A 21,610-nucleotide genomic window follows, 5' to 3' on the forward strand; every position below is an offset into this window, starting at 1 on the left:
GTCAGTCAACAGGAAGAATGACTGCTGTCTGAGACTCTCAGATCCGGTTTCACATTCTTTCATAGGTAAAATCTGGCTAGACTGAAGGGCAGCTTTGAAGTCATACATCAGCTGGAGATGTGCAACATAAGGGAGGGTGAGGAGGAAGACTTATTGAGGACCAGATGAAGGCATGCTGTGAATGAAGAACTCTTGCACATGAGCTGGCAAAGCTTATTGCTGACCAGCTACCTCAGTTCCAAGCAGCCCATTCCCGGACAATCTGTCTGTTCGCCACATGGAACGTTTAGCTCTCCATGTGATACTAAATGCTGGCGGGTCTGAGGATAAAGCAGTGGGGAGCGGGATTCATAGAGCTTCTTTATTCTCGTCCTTTATTTTAATGAGTCATAAATGGTTTCACAAGCCAATGATGTGATGGAAAATAGGTCTATAAGGCAGCTAATGGTTTTCCCCAGGTCAGTGTGTCCTAAACCAGCCTCCGCTTCCTTCTAGTGTCGTTTATTTACGTGCCCAACACTCCCCAAATAAGGCTTATTTTTCACTAATTTTTTAATTAGACTTCAGCATCTGGCGGCTGCAAGCTAATGCAGTTACAGCCAAGAGTCTCTTAACAGTTTCTCCTGATTGTTATCTTTCTGCCGTGACATTGTTCAATTAGACTCTGAGTAAGTAAAGGATTATGACAAACATCTAGTTCAAAATTACTTTAAATCTTACTTTCTAAACTCTAAACTCACTGATATTGACAAAATTTTTTCCTTCTTTTCCTTTACTTTGTAAAGTTAATTTTTTGACAATTCTTTCATGGTACAGTGGGATAACTAATTGGGAGTACAACATTGCTGAATAAATATTAAAACAAGCTTTTTCTAACTATCACATTTGTGAAAATTCAGTTACCACATATGGGTTTGTCTTCATAGATCAATTTTTTCAAATGTTTTTATTTCGAAAAGATGATGTTCACAGTGGAAATTTCTTAGAGAATATCTAGTGATTGGATTCTTCTACAGTCCCCATATTTCTCTTCTGAAGGACTGAGTTTTAGAAAAGTTCTTTGACCTTGATCAGAACCAACTATGGGTAGAGACAGGATAAATCTTTTGCAAAGTCAGAGCTTTGCAACTTTCTTCATCATGAGAATCACTTGGGGTGCTCATTAAAAGTAACACTTTTTTCTTGAATGCATCAAGAATGATATAATGAGAATGTTCGGGAGAGAAATCTAGTGTGTTAAGGTACTCCAGAGAAACAAAACAAATATGATATGTAAGTGGGGGTGAGGGGAGGGAATGTATGTATATATGTGAAAATTTATGAGAAATTTACTTACATAGCTATGTGGGACTTTTCTGCCTCCAATATACCATCTGCAAGCTAGAGAACCAGGGAAGCTTGTGGTATAATTTAGCTGGAGTCTGAAGGCCTGAGAACCAGAGCAGTTGATGCTGTAAATCCCAGTCTGAGGAGCAGAGAAGATTAGATGAGATGCAATGTCCCAGCTCAATCAGCGAGGCAGGAAATGGTGCCAATTCCTCCTTCCTCTACTTTTCGTTCCACAGGTTGGATGATGCCCACCCACACTGGGGCAGGAACTCTATTGACTCTGCTGGTTTTATCTGGTAACATTCTCACAGCCACTCCCAGAAATAATGTTAACCTAAACACCCATGGCTCACTCAAGTTGACAGAAAATTAACCATCACAAGTCCGCCTGTTGTCAACTTGGTACCCATCCACATCTTACTTAAACCATACTTCATCAAATAACGTGGTCATAATTCTGCCTATCATAAGACAAATATGCTGTGTCCAACAAAAATGCACTAAGTTCTTCCCCAGAAGAGTTAAAGTCCTTAAGTTTACTCTTCTCCATGATTTCCCATAACTTCATGCTGGGGCTGGCCCTGCCCCAGCACAGTCCAGGACCTCCAGGCTCTTGACTCAAACAGGAAAGAATTCAAGAACAAGTGTGCGTGAGAGTGAAAGCAAGTTTTATTCGGGTAAAGAAAAACAGGCTGGGACTCAGGTTCCTGGGGACAAGATCAGAGGTTGAGTCACCTGCTGTCCCCCTGGTTACAAATCTCACAGGGCACCACTGTGAAAGTAAAAGTATACATCCGAGTGGATGTGAGTGATCTGGTGAGTTGCTTGTGGGGTCAGTCAGTTCTTGGGGTTTTATGTGTTTCCAAGGGTGATTGCTTTCTGAATTTTATGGTGCCCAACTCTGACTGCTTTCTAGTTGGGAGGGGTCTTGTCCCTAATATGGTCTGTTCCAGGAGTGTAGGCATTTGCATCCCTTGAACTTCCTTCCATGTGTGGTGTCAGTTTTCATTATAATGATGGTATAATGAGCTTTGGGGTCAGTCTCTGGTCAATTTTTCCTCCATCTTGGATTGATCTGGTTTTCGCCTGTCCTTGTTGTTGTTGACTTCTGTGACCACTGCAGGGGTTTCCTGCCACAGCTGTTTTCCCTTCGATCATGCGTGGAGGTGGGGGCTCTGATGAGAGGACCTAGATCAGTGGTTCTCAACCTTCCAAATGCTGCGACCCTTTAATACAGTTCCTCATGTTGTGGTGACCCCCAATTTCATTGTTACAAATCGAACATAATTAAAGCATAGTGATTAATCACAAAAACAATATGTAATTATATATGTATTTTCCGATGGTCTTAGGCCACCCCTGCTTTAATTATGTTCAATTTGTAACAATGAAAATACATCCTGCATATCAGATATTTACATTACGATTCATAACAGTAGTAAAATTACAGTTATGAAGTAGCAACGAAAATAATTTTATGGTTGGGGGTCACCACAACATGAGGAACTGTATTAAAGAGTCGCGACATTAGGAAGGTTGAGAACCACTGTAATATAGTAGATTAAAAAAAATAACCAATTTATTATTACAACTACATTTCTTATTGTTATTTTGCTATTTTAGGATTTGCTATAATGTAAATTATTGGAAAACTTACCAGCAGGTGGTAGTACTGTTTAACAAATATACCCTCAGATCATAAAACAAGCAATTTTGAATAAAAAAAAATGGCTGCAAGTACAGCAATATTCAAATATGTCAGAATATTGGATTGTGATTCAGAAAACGTAACTCCTGGTGCCCGTTATATTACTTGTTGGCCTCATAATTTTTGCAAAAATAATTTTGTCTTGCAGTATTTAAATAACATAAGTAAAGTTGGGATAATAACTGTCCTTACTTGTGTTGTTTTAAAGATAGGAACAGGGCTCTGCTTCTCAGTGTCCCGGTGGTCGCTGCAGGCCCCTCGGAGGGAAAGCTGCCCTCGGGTTCCAACCGCTGCCAGACGGTCCTCTCCCGTGTGAGTCTGGGTCCCTAAAGACTCCCCCGGAGCTGGAGCTCAGAGCCTGAGACTCCCTCCCGATTGAAGGCGACAACCACGCCCTCAGCCGCCAGCCCGCTCCACATGCACCTCCGCACCTTAGTATTTTACGTCCACACTGCGCCTCCTCTGAGCCTCAGTATCCTTTTCTCTTTTCTTCTATTTGTAGAGTTTCCACTCAGCCAGCCTTCCTGTGGTTCTGGATGATGTCCGTTCAGTCTTTTGGTTGTGCGAGGCAGCAAACTCCGGTGTTTGCCTATGCCAGCATGTTGGTTTCTCCTCCGTATGGGTTTAAAGTCCTACAATTGGCTCCTCTCTGAGGGGCGTGGCTAGGCCCTGGGGGCGTGGCTGGACTCTTGGGTGGGAGGAGCCAGCTTAAAGCCAGTCTGAGGAGCAGCAGCTCACACTGTGGTGGCTTTTACACGTGGAGGCATGGAGGAGTGCGCTTGCCTCTGCGGCGTGGGCTCTTCGCGGTGTTGTCTGTGTCCTCAGGAATGCCAGCGCCCAGCTTTGACAGCAGCTGCTGACGGCAAACCGGCCCTGGCCCCGGCCCCGGCAGAAAAGCACGTGGAGGCGGACACGGCAGCGGGGTGCTGTGCGGGGAGTGGAGGAATCGCGAACCCCATGCCGCCTCCGCCGCCCCCGCGCTGCTCGCTGCAGGACCTGCCGGTGGAGTTGCTGGTGGAGATCTTCGCCTCGCTTCCCGGCACTGATCTGCCCAGCCTGGCCCAGGCCTGCACCAAATTCCACCACATCCTGCACACCGACAGCATCTGGAGGCGGCGCTGCCGGGAGGAGTTTGGCGTTCGTGAAAACTTGCAGAACCTGGAGATCGGTATGTCTTATCGAGAAGTCTATGCGAAGCTGTTCCACCCATACAGACACATTTTGGGATTGTGGCAGCTAGATAATTTCTATAGAACACTGCTGAATGTCATGGTGGATGGCTTATGCATTACTGGTTGGAGGTACAGGCCTTCCCTTGACAGCCATGTGGATGACCCAATGCATTTCAAGCCCTCGTTCAGAATTCGCCTGACGGAGAGGAAATCAGCCACGGTGGAGTGCATGGAAGGCCTCGACAGCAGGCCCCACCACGGCCACATGCAGATTCTGAAGGACAGGTTCACCACCCGGTGCAAGATGACAGACCACCAAGCGGATTCACTAACGTGGCTTTGGGGAGGACAGAGGTGGGTGCTGGTGAAGGACGACAGCCTGACCTACCGCCGCCTCTACCTCCCGCCGAGCCACCCGGACGACCTCATCAGGCCAGGCCTCTTCCAAGGCAACTGCGATACCTTCGGCCTAACGATTGCCATGCTCAGCTTCCATGGGAAATATGCCAGGGTCACGAGGGTCACCGGAACAGCCAAGGCGTTAGAGATCCACCTCATGCGCCGCATCCAGCTGCGAAATGGCGAGATCTTCCGCAACTTCAACGAGCTCTCCCGTGTGGTCCAGGAGATTGACGAGCAGGTGATCCGGGAGCGGCAGCAGCAGCAAGAAAAAGGAACTGAGGAAAGCCAGGGCCATGGCTGGCAGAGCCCTGCCCAGCCCAGCGTGGGGGAGTTCGGGGCTGCAGCTGCGGAGGAGCAGCCTGTCCCGTTTGTTCTGCCTGTGGGCGTGCGCTCAAGACTCCACAACTACCCCCGAACCTGCAGGATGTGTTTCTATGGCGTGGACACTGTTACTGATACCTTTTTTGAATTCACCTTCACCAGTCGCTTACCTGGAGTCTTCATCCTGTTTGATGAGAACCACTTCGGGTTCATCTGGCTGAAGGCGGAATACTTCTTCCTGTACCGCAGAGTCCAGAACACCTTCCAGAATGTGGAGGCACCATCCCCGCAGGCCTTCCTGGAGATGCTCAAGAACATTCAGTCCATGCCCTAACCGGTTTGGCTCAGTGGATAGAGCATCGGCCTGCAGCCTCAACGGTCCCGGGTTCGATTCCGGTCAAGGGCATGTACCTTGGTTGCAGGCACAAACCCAGTGGGAAGTGTGCAGGAGGCAGCAGATGGATGTTTCTCTCTCATCTATGTTTCTAACTCTCTGTCCCTCTCCCTTCCTCTCTGTAAAAAATCAATAAAATATATTTTTAAAAAAATAAAGGTAGGAACAGAATGATTGTGAAATCAAGGGAAGTGTAGAATGCTGGGTAAATGCAGATGTCAATTCTCCTTTTCCCCCTCTTGTTGTCCAGGCATTTATTCTAAGATGTTTTCTTACTAGCAACAGTGGTGGTCATCATGGTGGACCTCAAAAGGATGATACTCATTCAGTCAATGACTTCCCATTGTTCATATGTCCAACTGTGCTTTGACTTTTCAATTCTATTCCACTTCCATGTGGTGTAAGATGACAAAACCCTATGTTTGTTGGGTCTGAGGAAAAGTAGCTCTAGCCTCTGAATACATTCCTGTGCATAACTGTTGCTTGTCTTTGCACGACCATGGACTAGAGAGGAGTAGTCTAAGAGAAACCTAACAACTTCAAGGATTATTTAAAAAGAAGTAGCATCTACTAGTATATGCACTGGCATATTTAAAAGTATAAGGAGTATAGTGAGCCAGTAGTTCACCTTTATTGAGTATTTATTATGTGCAGGGAAGTGTACTAACCACTAATAAAATGCAAAGATATAGAACCCAGGGCTCTTAAAACTGAATTTCTATTCTTTGTGTTAGTTTTTTTTTTTTTCATTTAATAGTATTTATTGATCACATTCAATAGATGGCACACTTTACTAGGTGCTGGGAATACAAGACATGTAATATTTAAAGTTGCAGACCACCTATAAATAAGAGCAAACCAGTGTAGTACAGAAGGCCAGAGATAGGCCATGAAAGGGAATGCACAGCTGGTGGCTGTTTACATTAAAGCTAACCTGGAGAAGACTGAAGAAGAGGAGAGATTCCAGGAGGAGAAAGCACCTATGAGAGCAGGCATTTGATGTGGATGCAGTAGAGTATAATCGAGTATAGGCTTTGGAGCCAGAATGAGCTGGAAAAAATATTAAAACTAAGAAGAATTTGGAGTAATCAGCATGTTTACAAAATCGACAGCTTCTTTATATGCGCATTATACCTAGTTAGAAAATGTTAAATAAAACCTATTCACAATGACAATAAACTAGTAAGATAGTGAGATATAAATTTAACAATATAAGTGAACAGGACTTATGTATTTGAAAGTTTAAAAACATAGAATGAGATTTTAATAAGTAGGATGAGTTCATTGTTCTTAGACAGTAAATTGATATTCTAGAGATTGCAACTCTCTAAATCATGTAAATTCAATATTGTGACAATAAAGAGAATAAAGTGATTGTAACTTCAACTAATGAGAAAAGCACTCAAAAAGGCAGAAAACTTAAGAAAAAGGAGAATTGAAAGCCCACTTATATTACAGTAAGATTTATAGTTCATAGAGTTTCACTACAGAGATAATTGTATTATACTTTCTGAGAATATAGATAGATCAGTGTATAAAAGAAAGGAAGCTAAACTATAAAATAAACCAACACAGATGTGAAAATTTAGTAGTATATGATGATAGTGGAAAACCTGGGTAGTTCAAGAAAAAGCTGAAATTCTACCTCAGACATTCTACTGAACACACAACATACACACATACCCTATATCCTATACCCTAGATCACAAATTTAAAAGTAAAAAAGACCAAAAAAAAACTGTTCCTTGGGAAGTATGGGCTTTTTTTCTATAATATTTCTGTGGGAAGCTCCAGACACAAAATTCATACTCCATATATTTAAAAAATGATACATTTGACCACATGAACATGTAAACATTCTTGATGATAAAAAATATTAGTCAAAATAAAAGTACCAGCCTGAGAAAGATATTTACAACCCCTAATGCAAAGTCCAGTTTTCTTCTTGAGAACTGTGTTCATTGTATTCATGTCTTCCCCTCGTTTCAGCATCTCTGGAATGAGGATGTCCGGAAGCTTCCTGGTGTCATCTGTAGAAACAGATGGCTGTGGGAGGAGAGGGAAGGTTGGGATATCAGACTCCTTTAGCAACATTCCTGCAGCTGGCTGGGGTCAAGAGCAGGCTAGAATGTCAACAACATTAAATGTCAGCTTAAGAGCCCAGCCCTGCAGGCTTTTAGTTCTTTGAGTAACTGATTAAAAGAAATACTTCAATACCAGTCCTCTGATTGCACAGAGACGCCGTTATATGGAAAACCATGAACACGGAGGACTCTGTTGCAATGATTCTGAAGAGTCAGACATTGCAGAAATTTGGTTTATTTCCTGTCTATATGTGAGAGAGTGAAACATGACAAAAATATCTGCCTACTTAAGGGTAAAAGGATTATTTCATATATTCAAATTAAAAATTATAGCTGATAAAAAAGCACTGTTTCTTAACTTAAAGGACAGATTTTTTGGTTACAATTAATGATGTCTTAGATTTGATGAAATGTGGAATATAATGAGCTTCTACAAATCAATGAAAGATAAACAAGCCAAATTCACATTTAAATACAAATGGCACTGCCCTAACCGGTTTGGCTCAGTGGATAGAGCGACGGCCTGCGGACTGAGGGGTACCAGGTTCGATTCCAGCCAAGGGCATGTGCCTTGGTTGTGGGCACATCCCCAGTGGGAGGTGTGCGGGAGGCAGCTGATCAATGTTCCTCTCTCATCGATGTTTCTAACTCTCTATCCCTCTCCCTTCCTCTCTGTGAAAAATCAATAAAATATATTTTTAAAAAATAAATACAAATGGCACTGAAAATGAATTTTCAAAACATTAATACTTATTAATGTTTTGAAAATTAAAATTGAAACAAAAATGAAATGCCATTTCACCTATCAGATTCTCCAAAGATCAAATATATTGTGGGTGAGGGTATATATAAACAGACATCCTCAAAGTTTTGCTGGTGGATTAACTCTAACAAATTTGATTGAGTTCTATCAAAATTAGGAACACAAATTTTGACAAGCAATGCAGTATTACAAAATTATCCAAAGATATATTCATACAGATATAACCCCAGAAAGAGGGTCCCTGCATTGTTTTTAATTGTAAAAGCAATTTTTACTGTTAATGATTGGTTGGATAAATTATGGGACATCCAATCAATGTAATATCATTTAGTCCTTTCAGTGAAGCAGATGTTTTTGAGTTAACAGAAATATTTTCAAAGTATATTTTTGGCAAAAAGATCAGGTTCAGAATAGTACCTATGTATATATAAAGTATGCTTTCATTTGTGGAGAAAAACAAAATATATATTCACACAAACAACATTTTAGAGCAGTGGTTCTCAACCTGTGGGTCGCGACCCCTTTGGGGTCAAACGACCCTTTCACAGGGGTCGCCTAAGACCTTCGGAAAACACATATATAATTACATATTGTTTTTGTGATTAATCACTATGCTTTAATTATGTTCAATTTGTAACAATGAAATTGGGACGGTCACTGTTATGCCCAGATTTCAGGATCCCCAAGAGACCACACCAGGGAGCCAGCCGTGTCCAATGCAAAAGCAAAGAGTCTTTTATCCAAACCCGGGCTTGGCTCCCCTACCCTCCTTACTGACGCAGCAGCAAGTGGCAGAGAGACCCAGCCCTGTGGGGAGAGGGGTTTTATAGTAAGGGGAGGAGAGAGGACTGTGGGCCCTGCTGATTGGCCAGGCGCAAGTCGGTGCCTGTGACAGGATGTGGTCGTATCTATGGCGCACACTTCCCTTGATTACCATTGGTTAGTTTAAAGAAATCCTAGGTGTGGCTAGCAGAGGCTTGGGCTTCTTCCGGAAAGGAGCTCTTTGCTGAGCACATGGCTCTGCCCAAAAATGGAGGGTTCGGGGCAAGATGGAGGGCATAGCCCTCGCCCTTTCAGTCACCACAACATGAGGAACTGTATTAAAGGGTGGCAGCATTAGGAAGGTTGAGAACCACTGTTTTAGAGGAATATGCCAGTGACAGTATTATTTTTCAATCAAAACGCTAGTTCCAAAAAAAAAAAGAATAGACAAAAGGTCATGCGACATTTTGGACTTTTAAGTAGCTCCCAGCACATGTACACAGTGACTCAGAGCTAGATGATGAAACTGACATCTATTACCTTGAGCCTGTTTAAGGTCTTTTATTTTCTTGGTGTGTGCATCCTGCCAAGAAAATCCCTCTCCCATGCCTTTGCAATTACTTGGTCTATTTCAGCCAAAGGTGACTGCTGTGCTCAGTGCTCTGATCGTTTTATAGGCATGTCAGGGATTTTTCTGTTGAAAGATGCAGTTCTGGTTTTATGGTTTGGTTCGGTTTTCCTCTCTGCATGAGCTCTCTCTTTGGAAATATGTCATGGGGTTCCACCCATTAAAGGTAGATATTTCTATTTTGTCCTCCCTGTGCTCTCAGACGTGTCGCTGTCAGGGATTGCCGGAGGAAGCAATGTTGTCACTGCAGCTGGAATGTGTCCTTTCTTTCTGGTGGCTGTTAGGACAAGCGCTCTTATTTTCGCTCTTGCCTGAGTTGAATGATTTATGACTGAACTATTTAATTTGGGGAACACTTGACATTTTTTATCTGTCGTCCATCAACCCTTTGGAGTTACTTTGCTTGGTAGATTGAAACACTGTTTCATTCCCCTGCAGATATTTTCAGTTTTCCTTGTCAAGGAAATACAGCCCTGGGGTTACCCACGAGAGTTACCTGAGAGGTAAGCAGACGGCTTTCAGAGGTAGGCACAACCAGGACACTACCAGGAACGTTTGTGAGGGACAATGTCCCTGCTAGCATTAAGTTCTTACAAAATAACTTTTCTTTTTCTTATGCATTTTACTTCTGTCATAATGGTAAAACTAACCAAAAAATCCTAGAATTATCTTACCTTCCTTAGAAAGTAAGTTGTATCTATAAGAAACCCAAAGAAATAATAAACATTTGCTGTTGTCATGAATATAGGTGGCTTTGTTGGGCTATGATAAAAGTTGTCCTGCTTTAATTTCAGTTCTTTAGCTAAAAACATTTCAAAATTTCTATTTACAATGGGACATTTTTGCTCTAACACTCCACGATAGATTACTCCTTCTTTCGTGAATGCAAGAGAGTTAAACCTCAGCAGCCTTTGTAACATTCTGACAATGAAATCGGTAAATGAATCCGATATTATCGATTCTTAAGGATAGTTAAGAAATCTTGGTTATCCAGTAATCAATGCGACAAAGCCTTTCGTGTCTACATTTGTTCTATTTAACTATCAGCTGAAGGGTTAATTAGGCTGTCTGACTTGACCAGACACAGATTTACTGTTTTACTTCCTAATATTGTCAGGAGTGTGTCTCTGGCCTGGAGGCTTAATGCCGAAAGAGGATATGACACGCTGCAACGTTAGTTCATCATGATGAGTAGATACTGGAGTGAAAACAGCTGTTCTCTTTAAACTGAGCTAAAAGTAAGTGTTAAGATATCTGGCTTTATTATTGGGCCTGTTGAGCTGTGCTCCCTGGTGTCCAGAAATCGGTGCAGAATTAATCACCTTGTCCCTAGCAAAACTTCTGAGGCAATGTTTAAAGAACAAAATTCGGGTTTTATTAAGCCCGGGAATTTTCTAAAACAAGAAAATGGAACATATAAAGAAAAGATAATTTTTCTTTCCATTATGTAATATGTAATTGCCTCTTATATAAGGCATATTTTGGTATTAACATTATGTTCTCTTCACCTCCTTGTGTCCTCCTTAATGGCAGAAAACCTCTTTCATATTAGAACACATAAGACAAATCACTTCTCTAAAGTTTGAGAACCTAGAACAGCGGTTCTCAACCTGTGGGTCGCGACCCCTTTGGTGGTCGAACGACCCTTTCACAGGGGTCGCCTAAGACCATCCTGCATATCAGATATTTACGATTCATAACAGTAGCAACATTACAGTTATGAAGTAGCAATGAAAATAAATTTATGGTTGGGTCACAACATGAGGAACTGTATTTAAAGGGCCAGAAGGTTGAGAACCACTGATCTAGAAGTTATTCCTGTCCCCAATTCTACTTTTTAGGGGATATACTGTCCTTGAATTGCCCTGAGAATCTTAAGAGCATACCTTTATTCATTCAACATATATCTGTTGTGTCCCTACTATGTACCAGATTCTCTTCTATGCTTTGAGAATACAACAATAAATGAGATAAAGACTCCACTTTCAGAACTTATATTCTACAACTAATTATAATCTTCCACATACTCAGGAACTAAGACCCTCAGGAACTAAGACCCTCTGTTCCTAGTTGAGGTTTCTTAGACTATCACTTATCATTTAAAAATAACTTATTGGAGCCGAAACCGGTTTGGCTCAGTGGATAGATAGAGCGTCGGCCTGCGGACTGAAAGGTCCCAGGTTCGATTCCAGTCAAGGGCATGTACCTTGGTTGCGGGCATATCCCCAGAAGGAGATGTGCAGGAGGCAGCTGATCGATGTTTCTGACTCTCTATCTCTCTCCCTTCCTCTCTGTAAAAAATCAATAAAATATATATATTAAAAATAACTTATTGGAAAGGCACTCTTACACATTCCTTCCATATTTTATTCCATGATCTCTTAACACTTTTAGAAAGAAAATTCCCCGGAGTCTAATTTTCCTTTTTCTATTCTTAAGAAGTGGAGAATTGCCAGTGTGAGGCCTGTATAAAAAATGACTCTTAAACTGGAGAACTTACTAAGATGCAGGTTGTGATACACTGTCTCTGGGGTGGGGCCCAAGGTTATTCTGCATTGCCAGCAGGCCTCCAGGGGTGCTAAGCTGCTGGTCCATGGGCCAGGCTCTATACAACAACAGTATGGATTAACTGTACTGCAGGTCCCCTCTATGACTCCATGACACAGTTCTGTAAACTTCCTTGTTAATTTCACTCTTCACAGTAAAAATTGTCAGACATGACTCTCCAAGGTAGTGGTTATTTATGAAGAGCCCACTGCACAGCAGAGGCAATACACATCTTTACGGTGAAGATTATGGTCATTCAGTGTAACATGGTTGTTAAGAGTTTGGGATGTAGAATCAGAAAGTCCCCATTAACTATGGAACATTTAGCAAGTTACTTAACCTCTCTAAACCCGTTTCTTCAACTGTAAAGTGGGGGTGACTGATGTTACTTGCTACATAGGGTGGTTATGGAAATGAAATGAGAGGATGCATGTAGAAAGCTCACTTGATTTCTGGCATGTGTTTTGTGTTTAATAAATGCTAGCTTTCCCATTATTATAGTATACAAAGGCTATAGAAGATAAAAAAATAAGGAGGTGTTTGTTTGTTTTTATCCTGTCCTTAGAGAAGACATAATTTGGTGTGTATGTTAACTAATCCAAGGTGGAGAGAGATTGGTAAAGAAGAACAGAAAGTGCAATTGGAGCCAGGAGAGGACGCAATTATTTTCACTTTAAGAACATGACAGCGGGCCCTTACTGAGAACCCCCTGTGCATCAGTCAGTCAGCGGCCTGGTGCTTTGCATACGTTATTTAACCCTCACAATAACCCTGTGGTAGGTTAAACCTCCCATGTCACTTACTAGAGAGGAAACTGTGAAGAGAAAGATTCACTTGCCCACAACTAGGAAGTAGTTGATTGAGATGTCTGACTCCAGCATCCCCACCTACTCACTGCCTGTGCTGTTCCGATCTAAAAGGACACAACTGCCCTGGCCGGTTTGGCTCAGTGGAGAGCATTGGCCTACGGACTGAAGGGTCCCAGGTTCGATTCCGGTCAAGGGCACATGCCCAGGTTGCAGGCTCAATCCCCAGTAGGGGATGTACAGGAGGCAGCCAATCAATGATTCTCTTTCATCATTGATGTTTCTTTCTCTCCCTCTCTGGAATTCATAAAAACATATATTTTTTTAAAAAGACAAAACTTAGGGTAGTCTCTGAACTGGGTTTTAGCAACAGGCAATCCCAGAAACATGGTGTGAAAAGGTGATTGTGAAAGAGAGTACAGCGGGTCCTTGACTTATGAGTTTAATTCGTTCCGTGACGAAGCTCGTAACTCAAATTACTCGTATGTCAGATCACTTTTCACCATTACAATGACACGTGATGCTGGGCTGATGTTGTGGCGTTCACTGTGAGGTTCGCTGCGCCAAATAGCGGTGGGGTATCTGAAGCTGGCTCGTAACCCGAATTTTAGCTCGCAACTCAAAGCAAAAAATCGGCCAAGAGACGGCTCGTATCTCGAAAAACTCGTTAGTCAGGACACTGGTAAGTCAAGGCCCCACTGTATAGGTACTGCGAATGGCATGAGCAAAGACAGAGACTGGAAAATGGGAGTAATTAGGGAAAAGAGAAATATTTGGATTGACTGGGGCCTGCATTAATAGAATTGAGTGAATGGGCCAAATAACTTGTATTCTCTGAGATTTACTAATATGACATTAATCTATAGGAAACAGAGACTGTTTTAGGGCTTCTTGGGTTCCCACTAATGGTGCTGTTTAGAAAAGACAACCTCATTGAAAAAGACCATAAGGCCTAGTAGTTAACACGTAGTTAGGAAAAATGTTCCCTAAGGATATGAAAGACCTGCATTTTTCTGTGTTAGATTTCAGTGTAATGTATGCTTTCCTTTCCAAATGAATGGTTTATTCATCTATATAAACTTTCATCACCTAATGCTGCTGTAAGAGGAGTAAATAATATCTAACTTCAGCAGCTATTTTCTTTGTTGTAACATTGGGATTATTTGTTCTCTTACTCAGCTTAGAGAATAGGCTCTGTCTAGTCTGTTTTATTATCTTGGAACTTCAAAGACTAGATCTAAAAGGCATAGCTAGCCAATTGCTTCACTGTTTTCCTACTCCTAAAACTAACTCACTCTCTGTCTCTGTCATTCCCTCCCTCTCATTGGGCATGCAGACATGATTCAAGAGACTTAGATATGTTTCTAGCTATACCATTCAATATGTGAACAATATTGGACGAGCAGTTTTATGTTCTTTGGATCTATTGCACTGCAGGGATAATGACTTAACTAAAGCAAGGTATTTGAGGGTAACATATGAAAAGTATTTTACATTTATCAGGATAACATTTTTTGTAGTTTTAAATGTTATTTTATTTCTAATAGTCATGATCACTTTTTCCTTTATCGATGTTATGTCCTAAGAAAAACAGCAGATAAATACCCTAAGTCTTTTTGTATTGACCTATTATTTTTGGTTGTGAACCACAGTTAGCAGTGTATCTGGCACCAGGAAGTAACTTTTAAAGTGGTAAAGAGCATGTGAGTAAGAAGCAGAGTTTTATAAGTTCTTAAGCTATGCTTTGCCTCTGAGGATCTGGGATAAAATAATAGGTAGGTCCTGTAGTTAAGAAGAGAAGTGGTTTCTAAGTAAGTAACAGGAAACCTCTTGGTACACATAGAAGCCCTATGGAATAGAAATTCCAGAAATCAACTTTACAGACAAACTTTAGCTTATTAATAAGTTCGGCTTTTTTTCCTTCCTGCTGTTTTTAAGGTAGATAGAATACAAGGAATCCAATAGAAATTCAAAACTAAAAAGCAGAAGTTTGCACTGACTATTAAACTGTAATTGAATGGTCAATGTTGACTGGTTGTTTGCTCTCAAACTTCATGGCACATGACAGCCCTGCTAATTTCTCAGTAGTTAACCTATTAAAGCTCACTCTGGATTTTTTAAAAACAGATTTCTTTGTCTTAACTTTTCTTCTCTAGCAAATTAGAGGACTAAGCTTATATGTCCTTAGACCTACTATCATCTTGTAGAGTGTAAATGCTTATCTATTACAGAAATGGCATAACATCTACAGAAATTCCTTGATTTCTTATTGTTAAAACTGATCATTCTTAGATTTTATATATAAGACTTTCTATATAATATATGTATGTTCATTTATTCTGAAACTACATTCCATACAATGTTTAGATATAGATGCCTCCTGGGGGAAGAAAATATCAACTTTGGAGGAAGGAGAAAATAAAAATCCCAGCTCTGGGCTAAAGGTAAACCACACTGCCAGCCTCTGTTTAGAGCATTTTATGGGAAGGACGTCCGGGCCAGGCCTTGGATATGCTCAAGGCAGGGACGAGCTGTGACTGTGAGGCTCCTGGTGTTTGTGATACACCTGAAGAGCATCTGTCCGGGGTGGATCGATCTGTGGTTTCAAGGAGGAGAAATGAGTAACTTTGCATCTATTATCTTCTATGTCAGGGGTTGTCAAAAGTTAGGTCTCGGGACCTTTTTTACACTCTTAAATGTTAATAAAGGACCCCAAAGAGCTTACTTTGGAAGATTTTAGAAGACACAGGATCCACAAGCACATATTCCATTCGCTGTCAGGATGATGATGGCAATAGAGGCTCTGGAGAATTTCACTGTAAAAGAATGAGTAGCAAAGGCAAATAACATCTCAGGACTTACCTTAAAATAACTTGGCCTGATGGACCTCCAGGCGTCCCAGATGACGCTTTGAAAACCACGGCTCGAAGCACTGTCTGGAGAAACAAGTTTGAACAAAGAGAACTGCCCTTACTGAGTTTAACAATATGGTTCACTGTATTCATTGGGAAAATGTTTCATTTATGGAAAAATGTGTTGCATTCACCTTATGAGAACTGTGTGTGTGTGTGAGTGTAAATTTTTTTTTTGAAAGGCTAAGAAAGCACATCTCTCAGCGGTGGAGGGTCCTGCGCAGACCAGACTTTCGGTCTCCTGAGTACCAGGCCACTTCCTAGCTGCAGTCTCCTGCTGACTCCCACGGAGGTGGTATTATCATTCTATACTCAGGAATCAAACTAGGGGGGTGGGGTGAATTACAGGCTTGAGGAGAAAGCCAGATTCCCAGGCCGGACGTTCCTCTGAAGGTTCAGGAACCAGAACCTCTTGAAGAGGGGTGGCGTCTTGCACAGGAAAGATTAGGAACAGAAGTTCCCTCTGACAGAAAGGTAAACGCTAGGAAGGGGAGTTTTCCATAATTGCTTTTCCTTTTCACTCCCCAAAAATGTCACATTTAGCATGCAGTTTTAAAGATATCTCCTCCCTCCTACACACATCTTTGTTATAATACTACATTGCAGATATTCCTGATTTTTCAGTAAAGTAGAGGTTTCAATATGTAGAGAATAAAGTTCAGGTGAGAGAGAAAGGGCAGCATCGTCAACTTCCCTTCCGCTGAGGTCAGCCGGCAGACGGGGCACAGCGTGCAGGGCAGCCAGCCTCGGCTTTCCTTTGAACTCTGTCCGTCGAGGGTACAGTGCATAGACACAGAGCTGACAGCAGAGGGGGTGCTGGGGAGCGGTTATGGGGAAAACTGGAGAGTGAGACTAACCCACTTCCCTTTTCAAATACACGGGAGGAGGCTGACCCCTAAAATTGCTTTCACTGTCATTCTCCTTTAAAAGTGACTTCCTTAGACACATCTTGGCAGTTGCAAATCAGTATCATCTTTTGGCCTTGAATGCAGATCTGAGACTCACAGTCTTGAACAATATGAAAATCTAGCATGCTGGTTTTGAAGGGATTTCTCTTGAATCTAATTTTCAATTGATTGTCCTTTTTCACCTGCCAAAATGCTTTCTTGTCTCTCAATTATAGATTTAAATGGCAGGTAAATTTGTTCAGTATCTGTGCTAATAAGAGAAATAGCAGAACTACTGATCAAACTATTTTAAAAACTCTAATCTATAACCTGTGATTTATTTCTCAGGAAGTGGCCTCTATTTTTGGTTAAAGGCAATGTGATAAAAGTCAAATCTCACATTAAAAAATGATGTATAAAGTACCTGGCTGGGTGGCTCCGTTGGTTGGAGCGTCATCCCATACACCAAAAGGTTGCAGGTTCCATCGCCTGTCGCGGTGTGTACAAGAGGCAACTGATCGATGTTTCTCTCTTTCTGCCTTCCTCGCTCTAAAAAAAATAAAAACATATCATTGGATGAGATTTTTTTAAATGTTGTATATCTATCTCCTTTTTAATATAAGGATAGATATCCTAATACTTAATAAAAATTTATTTTATATTTAAGGATATAAATCTTTAAAAATATAATAAAATACATTATAAATTAAATATATTGAAATGTACTTTTTAATTAAGAGTGTCTACAATAGCATTGCTGGCAGGTAATATTATGTACCACATTCTATGCAACCATTCAAGTCTTCATCTCCCCAAAAATGTAATTACAGATCCAGCTGGCATTCAAAGCAAGTACTGTAGCCACATCTGCCTAATGCGTTTTATTGCAGCTATTCATCTTTTAAGTAGGGTGTTATAAAATATGCTAAAAATAAGTCATTCTTTATTTTTGTAACTAAAGTATAATTATTTTGCTATTTCAGTGGGCATAAAATTTAACAATTCCCCTGTATATAGAGTTCCAATTTTAATTAGTGCTATTTCAGATTACTGTTAGAACGCTTTTTTCATAGTTTCACTCTGTTGGTACAGTCTCTTACTTCTTTAATATGGGATATGAATAAGTGAGAACATTCCTTTTTTTCTACCCCTTTCTAGTGTTCCAAAGCAGGAGTTAATCATAAAATAACGGACTAGTAACACTGTAAAATATTTTAATGCATCAAGGCAATTCAAAACTTCAAGTCCTTTTTCAATTGAGGTATAGTATAAATGAAATATACTCAAGCATACATAGGTGTCAGTATCAGGAAACATAATGAAACTACTATATGATAGTAGCATATTCATCACCCATTATTAACATTCTTCATCAACTCATAGTACTTAGTGCTGACATTCAGCACTTCCCTTATTTTCACCATATTACATACAAAGCTTTTGCTGTGAGATTTTAATTAAGTAATCAGGAAACCAAGCTAAAAGCTGTTCTACTTTTCCTCAGAATGAGAAATAACAACGTCAGAGATACAGTGGGGCCTTGACTTACGAGTGTCCCGACTAACGAGTTTTGCTTTGAGTTGCGAGCTAAAATTCGGGTTACGAGCCAGCTTCAGATACCCCACCGCTAGTTGGCGCAGCGAACGTCACAGTGAACGCCACAACATCAGCCCAGCATCACATGTTTCACTCATTCACTGTTGATTTGACATACGAGTAATTTGAGTTACGAGCTCCATCACGGAACGAATTAAACTCATAAGTCAAGGCCCCACTGTATATCAAAAAAAGAAAAACTCTTCATGGAATCCTCTGAAGCAGTTTAAGATAACTTTTCCTCCTATAAAGATAAAAATATCACAGAATGTTTAAAGTTTCTTCACTGTTCTTTGAGAGAAAAGTGGAAAGGAGAAAGGAAACATTAGCAGAGCAACTAGAAATCATATTAATACTGTGTTAATATTTCATTGAGGTATTCCTATAATTTGGACTTGTCTATAGAGTTATCGGCAAAAAAAAAAAATAAGAATAACTTAGAATCATGGCTGATTTTGTCTAAAATCTCATGAAGTTTTTGTGCGTAACCTAACCATAATTGTTCAGAACTAATAAATTAAATATAGATTTGTGTCGAATAAAAAGGTTTTAAGATGAAACCTTTAGCAATAATTGTAGGTTTGTGAAAAGAAAACTTTGGGGAAAATTTTTAATGTGTGGTCAACCTGCTAAGATTCAAAATGGATCAATTATGTAAATGGATTTAAAATATCAAAAGTAAGCTGATGCAGATTTAGAGTTTGTTCCTCTTTCTGTTAAAAGGATGAAGTTTTTGGGACTGTGGGTCTGCTCCTGATAAGATATTGTAACAAGTTCTCTGCCTAGAAAACAAAGATTCTATCTTTTATCAAAATAACTTCCTGGGTTTTATGTTGTCTTAATCGGGTCTTTGATTCTGTAAGAAAACTGAATCCTTTCCATAGGAAAAGTTATGCTCTCCTTGACTTTCATGAAAAGGCAGCAGCAACAAAACGAAGCCCTTTCTCCTTCTGTGAAAATGACCCCTCATTGCCAGACTTTTGCTGTCAGGTGTCCTTGTAACGTGGCAGCAGTCTGCTCCTGAATCAGGGAAATTAATGTGGGTCAACAATGGCTGTACATTAAATGAATAGACAGGGCCTGGGCACCCCAAGATGGCTGCTTGCTTCTTCCAGGGCCCTGGCAAACCTCATTTTTTCAGTTTTGGCATTCTTTCATGTACCAAAAGCATTTAAGCTAGACTTCATTCAACTGCCACTCGGTATGGGTTATCAGTACGCTCTTGATGTTGGGTGTATATTTTCTGGAAGGGGTGATGCTTTTCCCTGCCACGAGGCTAAGGCTATTGCCTTCACAGTGACAATCTGTGCGAAAATGTTTCCCACTTGGGGTATGCCTCAAGGCTATTTACATACATAGCAGCCCCACCACATGCCATGGGATGGTGGCTTGGGACTTGTCATTGCTTTCCCTCCCAGCCTCTGATTGTGGGCTCATTACATGGGTGACATGTTAACCTATGAAGATTTGCCTCTGCTGCAGAACACCTTGTGGCCTTGCTGAACCACCTACAACAATGAGGATGGGCAGTAAATTCACAGAAAATTCAAGGTCCAGGCACCACACTAACGTTCTTGGGAGTCATATGGTCAGGTAAGACCCACGTTGTCCCTGAGTCTGTCACAGACATCCTACAAGCCTATCATTACCATGAAGTGTGAAAGGGGTACAGGCTTCTGTGGGAATTTTGGGGTACGGGTGAATAGTTATACCCCATTTAGCATAATGCCTTCAGCCATTATATCACCTGATTTAAAAGGGCCCTATATGGGGCTGGGGAGCCAAACAACAGGCTGCCTATGAAAAGGCGGAAATACTGGCCAACTAGATTAAAGCCCTTAGAATTCCCAGGTGGGGTTGACATTTGAATCAGATATTTCAGTAACCGGGGAAGGCATGGGCTGGGCATTATGGCAAAAAATAGCAGAAAGAGAGGCTATCCCTTGGATTTGGGTCCCTATCGTGGAAGGGGGCAGAAATCGGTTACACTCACTAGAACTGCAATTAGTGGCAGTGTATATATAGATAGTGCTAACACGGGCGGAGCCTCTGACCAAAGAGCAACCAGTTACAGAAGAACTTCCCTTCCCATCAAGAACTGGATTGACAACATGTTCCACTGAACTGCATCTGCCACGGCTCAGACTCCTATGCTGACCACATGGCGAGCATTCCTGCAGCATAGGAGTACTACCCTCCAAACACTGCTGCTCCTATCCCTGTGTCAACCCCTGCAACCTGCAAAAAGAAGAGGAAAACTTCCAGCTGGGCCCTGGGACACCAATGGCTCAGCCGGGGTATTCCATCTACCCGGATGGCAGTTTCCACCCAACCATCCACTGACACTACCTGGGCTGCTTTACGAGCTGTCTGGTTGGTCATCATACCTGAACCTTGGCCACTGATCCTGTATACAGCCAGTTGGGTTATGGCTTAGACCAGTGATGGCGAACCTTTTGAGCTCGGCGTGTCAGCATTTTGAAAAACCCTAACTTAACTCTGGTGCCGTGTCACATATAGAAATGTTTTGATATTTGCAACCATAGTAAAACAAAGACTTATATTTTTGATATTTATTTTATATATTTAAATGCTATTTAACAAAGAAAAATCAACCAAAAAAATGAGTTCGAGTGTCACCTCTGACACGCGTTTCATAGGTTCACCATCACTGGCTTAGACAGTAGAAACAGAGGAGTGAATAATTACGAACAAGCATTTTTGGAGACAATAGATGTAGAAACGTATTTGGACTCACTTGTAAGGGTCTGAGGCAGACCTTGTTTTCCATGTCCTTGTCCAGAAGGTGTCTGTACCTCCAGGTGGCAGATGACTTGGCAAAAATACATGCATTAGCAACTGACCTGTCAGTTGACCCTGTAGAGTGGGTACACCGGAAGAGTGGACATCATAGTACCCAAATAGGATGGTGGATAGCTACAGAGGCAGGGCTGCCTTTAAAATATAGTGACCTGGTCAATAGAGTTACTGAATGGAGATTCCATCTCCTGTATAACCCACAGGCAACTGGGTTGGTACAATGGAAAAATGGTGTCCTCAAACAGCAAAGTTATGAACTGGAAAACCTATGTGGACCAGGTGGACAGACGTGCTTTCCCAACCACTAATACATTTAATAACCACCCTGTGGGGTGCACTTCTCCACACGTCCAGCTGGGAACTCAGCCTGAGGCACCCAGTAGGGAAAAGGTGTAGAAAACAAAGGACATAGCAGTAGACCCAATGTTTGCCAGGGCCAACAAGCTATCAAGGCACCAAATCCTATTGTCCCTGGAACG

At 41.4% G+C, this 21,610-nt stretch overlaps 1 long non-coding RNA gene and 1 pseudogene across 1 annotated transcript; one reads left to right on the top strand and one right to left on the bottom strand.

Moving 5' to 3' along the window:
- The first annotated feature begins 3,784 nt into the window (after positions 1-3,784).
- LOC139008181 (F-box only protein 31 pseudogene) lies at positions 3,785-5,348 on the top strand (annotated as a pseudogene).
- Positions 5,349-6,999: 1,651 nt separating this feature from the next.
- LOC139008182 (uncharacterized) lies at positions 7,000-21,181 on the bottom strand. The gene is made up of 4 exons (XR_011471114.1): positions 21,070-21,181; positions 17,140-17,264; positions 15,779-15,852; positions 7,000-7,372 (listed from the first exon to the last, which is right to left on the bottom strand). It is a non-coding gene; the product is annotated as an uncharacterized lncRNA (long non-coding RNA).
- Between the last annotated feature and the right edge of the window lie 429 nt (positions 21,182-21,610).

Source organism: Myotis yumanensis, unplaced genomic scaffold (genome assembly GCF_028538775.1).
Source record: "Myotis yumanensis isolate MYYU_CA2020_CCGP unplaced genomic scaffold, mMyoYum1.0.hap1 SCAF_4, whole genome shotgun sequence".
Classification (NCBI taxonomy): Eukaryota; Metazoa; Chordata; class Mammalia; order Chiroptera; family Vespertilionidae; genus Myotis; species Myotis yumanensis.